This window comes from Rhinolophus sinicus, linkage group LG18 (genome assembly GCF_036562045.2).
Source record: "Rhinolophus sinicus isolate RSC01 linkage group LG18, ASM3656204v1, whole genome shotgun sequence".
In the NCBI taxonomy this organism is placed as follows: Eukaryota; Metazoa; Chordata; class Mammalia; order Chiroptera; family Rhinolophidae; genus Rhinolophus; species Rhinolophus sinicus.
This window is the reverse complement of record NC_133767.1, coordinates 14,197,813-14,204,756: the sequence shown is the minus strand read 5'-3', so window position 1 is coordinate 14,204,756 and position 6,944 is coordinate 14,197,813. Positions and strand designations below refer to the sequence as shown.

General features: G+C 53.5%; 1 long non-coding RNA gene across 1 annotated transcript; it reads right to left on the bottom strand.

The window, feature by feature from the left end:
* Positions 1–576: 576 nt before the first annotated feature.
* On the bottom strand, positions 577–6,938 carry LOC109439413 (uncharacterized). Its single transcript, XR_002136498.2, has 3 exons — positions 6,746–6,938; positions 5,050–5,099; positions 577–4,423 (listed from the first exon to the last, which is right to left on the bottom strand). It is a non-coding gene; the product is annotated as an uncharacterized LOC109439413 (long non-coding RNA).
* Between the last annotated feature and the right edge of the window lie 6 nt (positions 6,939–6,944).

Below are 6,944 nucleotides of genomic sequence, written 5' to 3'. Positions count from 1 at the left end.
ATGTTATTTTAAGGGTAAACAGACAAAGTAACGGGCTCCAAGCTCACATGTGATCAGTTGGATTAGCCTGACACAAGGAGAAAATTCTCATGGAGGTGGTGGTGGGGGGCTTTTTCCATCAACCGGAAAAAGCCGCATGTAGACTGGGAAGTAGGGAGTGGGAGTGAGGGATTCTGACCCCTAGAGGGGACAGTCCAGTGACATTTCTGTAGGAAGACTAACCACTTCCCTCCCTGAACAGTCTCATTCCAGGCTCATGGGGTATTTTTCCAGGAGAACAATAGGAGTGAATGGGGAAAATGGGATTAACTCTAAGAATTCCATTGTACAGCCAACTTTTCTGAAGGAGGAAAAGGTTGCGAACAAAACCTAAGAGAGTGCTCTAAGCCATGGAAGGAAAACTGAACGACGCTGCCATAGTGAAAGATTTAGACCAGCAAGGGACGGAGGGGCAGGCGTAAGTGCAGCTTAAAAAAAAAAAAAAAATGCCTGAAGGTCTTAGTGGACCACAAGAACTAACAGTGCTCTATATTCCAAGAAGACATTAGCCAGAATGAAGATACATGGTGTCATATAATTAACACCGGAACCCTAGAAGTCCAACCTTCAAAGAGTCAGACAGTAGGGAGCTCTGCATTTAGAAAGTTTGGGGTTGAGGAAGGTACTGGGGAGGAGGGACCCCTAAGACTAGAGAAAGAAACTCTGGGCAAGGAGAGGACGCTCAACTTCCATTTTAAAGTAGTGTTAAGAGGACAGGCAATGCTTTTATAAGATGGAGAAAATTTTATTTTGCAGAATTTTAAGTAAGGATGTGGGGTGGGAGATAGATGCCTGACCACACAGCCCAGGCTTGGAGAGCTGGAAGATCCGGGGAAAGGATTCGGTGTTATGTGCAATGTCAGGCTAGGTTTCTTATAGAGGGGAGGAGACAGAGCTTTGGGGCCAGGACTGGGATGGGTAGAACTAAGAAGACCTTGAGGAGCCCAGCAGACCTGGAGGAGCCAGAGGAAAATGTGAGGTCTGTGGCATGCGGGCCGTGGGGAGGGCTCTGAGTGGGACCTGGGACCTGCGACATGGGGCGGGGTTGGAACCAAGGTTGACCCAAGTCTCCAAGAGGCAGGGAGCCCCCTAGTGACATCTGATTCCCAGGACAGTTCAGGCGTATGGTTAGACAGGAGGAAGGATGTCCCTGTGGGAAGGTGACAAAATGCCAGACCCTCAGCATGTCCTCTAATGTCCCCAGTATCAGCCAGGGCAGGCTCCTCAAAACCATTAGTACCCCAGAAAACCTTGCCTGCAGAGAGCCCAGCCCAGCTAGTTGCTCAATCTGCACTCAACCTTGCAAGACCGCCCACTAGCCCTTCCTTCACAACTGAGCAGCCCTTTTGCAGGTGGTCACGACAGGCGTGGCAGTGGGGGATCATGGCAGATCCCCTTCACTGACGGATAAACTGAGACCCAGGTTGGAGGAAGGAGCTACTGTTTACGTGGCTCCTCTGGAGGGATCTGCTCACGCTGGGAGCTTAAATTGAGTCATCTCAAGAGGGAATGGGGCATCTGTTCTGTCCCAGGCCCTGCCCTCCAAGAACAGGAAATGCCTGAGGACCCAGGGCACTGGCCAGTGTCACGGAGTGGGAGTGGGTGGGCGGGGCTGCGCTGCAATCAGGGCCACTCAGCCAGCGGAACCCAGCGTTGCCACAGCTTTGAACATCCATGAAAAGATGGACATTCAGATTTTCCCCCCCATTTTTTAAGTTTCAGTAAAGTGTACATAAGATTTACCATTTGAACCGTGTTTAAGTGTACATTTCAGCAGCATAAAGTACATTCACGCTGTTGTGCAACCACCGCCACGCCCACTCATCTTCTCAGGCTGGAACCCTGTCCCCATTAAACACCAGCTCCTCCCTCCCTCCCTTCTGTCTGCATGAGTTTGACAACTCTGGTCAAACATCTGTAAGTGGAATCGCACAGTATTTTTCCTTCTGTGTCTGGTCTCTTTCACTGAGCATGTTTTTGAGGTTCATCCATGTTCTAGCAAATGTCAGTACTTCATTCTTTTTTATGGCTTAATAATATTCCATTGTATGGATGGACCACGTTTTGTGTATCCATTTGTCTATAGACACTTGGGTTGTTCCCATGTTTTGGCTGTTACGAGTAATGCTGCTGTGAACATCCATGTACAAATATCTGTTTGAGCAAGGGCTCAATCAGATACTTGTATACTTACGTTCACAGCAGCATTAGTTAAAATTCATATATATATATATATATATATATATATATATATATAATTTTTAAAATTTTTATTGGGGAATATTGGGGAACAGTGTGCTTCTCCAGGGCCCATCAGCTCCAAGTCGTTGTCCTTCAATCTAGTTGTGGAGGGCGCAGCTCAGCTCCAAGTCCAGTTGCCATTTTCAATCTTTAGTTGCAGGGGGCACAGCCCACCATCCCATGCGGGAATTGAACTGGCAACCCTGCTGTCAAGAGATCGCGCTCTAACCTACTGAGCCCTCAGCTGCCCCCATATACCTTATTTTAAATGTGTGTTTGCCCAATTTAAAAAAAACAAACAACACTGCAGGTCTAACAAAACCCATTGGAGTTGAGATTCAACACCTGGTTTGCAGCTCTGATCTCGGAACACATGGCTAGAACCAAGAGGAAAGGGGCTCCTGAAGGCCAAGCGACTTACCTGGAGTTCAAGGTGGGCTCACACCCAGGCTTACAACATCATGGAGGACTCCCCCTCCCCAGCTCAGAGAGACCAAGCCTCTCCCTGCAGAAAATGGCTTGAAATCTCCAGCCAAGGCCAGAATGTCATGAAAATCTAAGCCACCGAGGAGGGAGCAGTCCCATGCTGCCATCACTCTCCGCTGGGTTTCTCTCAGGCCCCACACGGCTCATCAGATCCTCTCTCTTGGGAGATCAGAGGACAACTGAAGGCCTTAGAGATCACAGCATCCTGGGCTTCTACCTTCCGCTTTCCCCAAATTTCCAACAATGGAAGCTTGGGCGTGCAGCACCTTGTCACCTTCTCTCCCATCTCCCATGATTCCGGACAGAGGCTCTGCCTGGGGTGACCAGCCATCCCAGTTTGCCTAGGACTGTCCCAGGCAATTACCTGCCTGGGACAGCGTATTACCTGCCTTGCTCACTGGCACCTGCCCATCCATGTCTCTCCATCTCCATGGCCACCTGAGGAGTCCCTGACTCGGGCTCACCTCTCATGACTCTGTGTCCCACCTGTCTCCTCCCTCCCCTTCCTGTGCCTCTGATCCAGGTGTTATCCCAGCAGCCCTCGCTGCTCCCGCTGCCCATAAGCAAAGGCTCCTCTACATGGGTGGGCCCACAAGGGCGGCCTCTGTCCCGAGCTGGCTGGTCTCTCACCCTGGAGCACTCCCTTCTCCTAGTATCCCCGACTTGTCCTTTGGAGCCCGGCTCAAGCAGAGCCAGCCCCCCTTAGCCCCTGTGCCTCTGCTTTGCCATGACTCCAATCCACCAGTCCCACCCACACGAGCCGTTCCTGGGGCTGCAATAATGAACGAGAGCACCCACAACTCTTACCCGCTCTCCTGCAAATCTCGGCTCAAAAGTGAGCAGTGCCCTGGGCTCCTGATAGAAGATTGCAACCCCTCACCGCCCCCCTCCCCACCTCCTGTTCCCCTCTTCCTGTCCTAACCCCCTTCTTGCTTTGTTTTTCCCCAGAGCCTTTACCACCTGTCAATCTAAATGATTTACTATGTTGATTCTGTTTACTCCAGCGTCCCTGCCATGAGGGCAGGATAGTTCATGGTTTGTTCACTGCTGTATCTCCAGCTCGTAGGGCAGTGCCTGGCATGCAATAGGTGCTCGGTCGGTTTTGGATGATGATGAATGGATACCCCTGTTCAGATCTCTGCCCTGACCCCAGTGCCCACGTCTGAAATGCCTCCGGTGAGTCACTTCTCTGGGTGAAGCACTGCCAGTTCCAGCTGCTGTTCCATGTAAGGCCTCAGCACCCTGTCTTGTCATCCAGACCTCTCTTCGAAATCATTGGTAGCCCTGGCAGGGACATGGTGGAATGGATGGCAGGGTGGACGGCCCATCCATCTCATGCCCAGGTGAAGAAATGCCCAGCCAGGGTGCCCCATGATTGTCCAGCATATGGTAGACAACATTTTGTTGAATGGCTGTTGAATCATACCAGGGTCTCCACTCCCTGGGAACTGGGGAGCCGGTCTCTGGGGCCCCTGCCCGGGCCTTGTGCCAGGAAGTCTTCAATGGCTGCTCAGGACTTCCTCTGGCTCCCACCGGGCTTGCTCCTTGTGGCTCTCTTCCTGGCCACCCCATCTCAAGGACAGAAACATCTCGGGGTACATGCCTGCCCCTGGGGTCATCTGGGAAGTGATCCAGGTCTCATGAAAGACAGGAAAATCTGGAACAAAGAGGAAACTAGAGAGGCAGGAGGCAGGAGCCGTCAGTTCCCAGTGGATTCCTGCTGACTCCCCTCTTCCACACTCATTTATTCATTCAACAAACATCCACTGAGGTTCAGCACGCACGAGGCACCAACCTAGAACCCGAGGATCCATGGGGAGCCTCCTCACACTGTGCTTCCCCTCAAGGGGTTGCAGCATACAGCACCCAACTTCAGGGTGGCCCTTCAGAATCTGTGCCCACCGCCACCCCTTTCCCAACACCCCCTTTCCAGTCCCAGGGCCTCTGTGCCCACTCTGTGACACCTCACTGTCATTACTGGTTCAACTGCCTCCCACCCCCGGGAGACACGTGTTGCCTGAGGATAGGACCTGTGTCTTATTCACCACTGTGCCTCGGTGCCCAGCACAAAGTCTGGCATACAGCAAGCGCCCAATAAATGCTTGTCACATGAGCCGGGGAGGCCCACCACCTCAGTTTGAGGAAGGGAGTGTTGAGGGAGAATGAGGGGTATAGGTATAGAGGCAGACCCAGGAGAGTGGGCAGGTAAGGAAGGGCGCCCTCCCCCCACCTAGGGCATTTCTACTCAGCGGCTCAGGGGACCCCATGGAAATTGCCCCTCACCTGACGATTCTGTGTGGGTGTTTTCCTGCAGTCCCTCTTTCCCCTCAGTCCTAGGACAGAGAATAATGCATCAGCTGGGGGCCCATACATGGCTTGTCTTTGGGTGCGCTGGGATGGGGACTGGCCCCTGCAATTTAACCTGAGTTAATCCTGCCTCCTAACAGAAGCAACACCAGTAAAACACACAATAATCCTTTTTGGTACTGACAGTCCCAGGGGAGGCTATCTGTTTCTGATTTCGGAATCCTGCCACCACAGAACCCCTAACAGCCCAAAGAGGTATGCAGCACAGGAGTCCACCCCTGGGGCAGCCTCTGGGGGTAGAACATGTTGATCAAGCTGGGGTCTGCCTAGCAGGGAGTGCACTGAGGACCTGCCTATAGCAGCCCCCAGCCCTTCCCAGCGCTCTGTCCCTCTGTGCCCCAGCCCCAGACTCACCCGCACTCACTCGCCCTCTCCTTCAAGCATTTGTGCCTGGTCCCCCCTCTGCTGACCCTCATCCCCACCGTCTCTGCAGGGCCAACTCCAACTTGCTCTCCTTGCCTCTATTTCAAGGTCCTTCTTTTTTGGGAAGCCTTCACTGGCACCCCCCACTGGGGTCAGGTGCCTTCTCTGGACCCCTGAGGCCCTCACCCACCCTCACATAGGACCCCCGGTGACAATTATCCATCCACTGGACTGAACTCCCTCAGGCTCCACTGAGTCTAACCCAGTCCCCTGTCCCCAGGCTCAGGGTTCAAATCCGGCCTCCACCACTCACCAGCTGGGAGACCTTGGGCAAATCATTAACCTCCCTAAGTGGCCTCAGTTTCCTCATCTGCAGAATGGGATAATGACAAGGGAATTTGAGGATTAAATGAGGCGAAGCCTGGTGCACTAAAAACTCCCTCAGTTGTTACTGTTATTTCTCTTGCCCCCTCCACAGGCATAGCAAAGGCCTAGCTCCAGTTTCTTTGATTAAATGAAAGAAGGGACAAAGATACATGTCTGTCTCTGAGGAGGAAGAAGCTTGCTCCTCCTGCTTGGGGTCGGGGTGTGGAAGAGAGCAAGCACTGGGTCAGGAAAGACCTGCCTTCAGGGTTGGGGTTGGGGGGGTTCCAGGATCAGGAGGGCAGGCTCCTGGGGGAGGAGACGCACCTCAGGTCCAACGCCTGACCTGGGCTCCCCCCGTAATCGCAGCCCTCTTGCCCTTTTACCCCCTATGAGGAGATCCCAGGAGTTCAGAGGCCAGGTTGGGATGTGGGAGAACCAGCCCCCCAGTCCTTCCCAGGCAGTCTTGTCAATCACAACCATCCGAGCACCTGGCTGGCCTCTCCTGGCTTCTCCAGAGTCTAGGTAAAGGGTGAGTTGTTGGGTTTCCAAGTGACACAGCTCACAGGAAGGTGGCCCCATGACAGGCAGCCACTGTGGGCCTGATTCACAGCTCTCCAGTAAATGGATTAACAGGATACCCAAGCCCTGGGCTGGGCACGTGTCTTAAGTCTTGGAGGCAGGAGCAGTTATTGAGCCTCTGGGCAGCCCCATTGCCAGCCCCCATCTCCCCAAGCCCTGGGGCATCCCCGAGATTTCCTCTGCTGTGGACCCAGGCCCTCTGTCTGAGCGCCTGCCCTTTCCCACCTGGATCCCATCCTTTCAAGCTGTGGGGACCTTTCTCTTCCCCCCCTTCAATGTAAGGCCACACCCCAGGTCCCCTCACCTGCTCCTCCAGAGGCCAGATCCTGGACCCACAGCCAGAGCTGGGGGTGGGGCTAGCTTCCTTAGCCCCATATCCAGATCCTGAGTCCATTGGTCCAGACCTGAAGCAGGGGTCCCAGTTAGAGCCCCCTACTTCCTGTAACGGCTCATTTCCTCCCAGCAGCCCCACCCCCTTGGGTGACCTACAGCCCCAGGTGGCA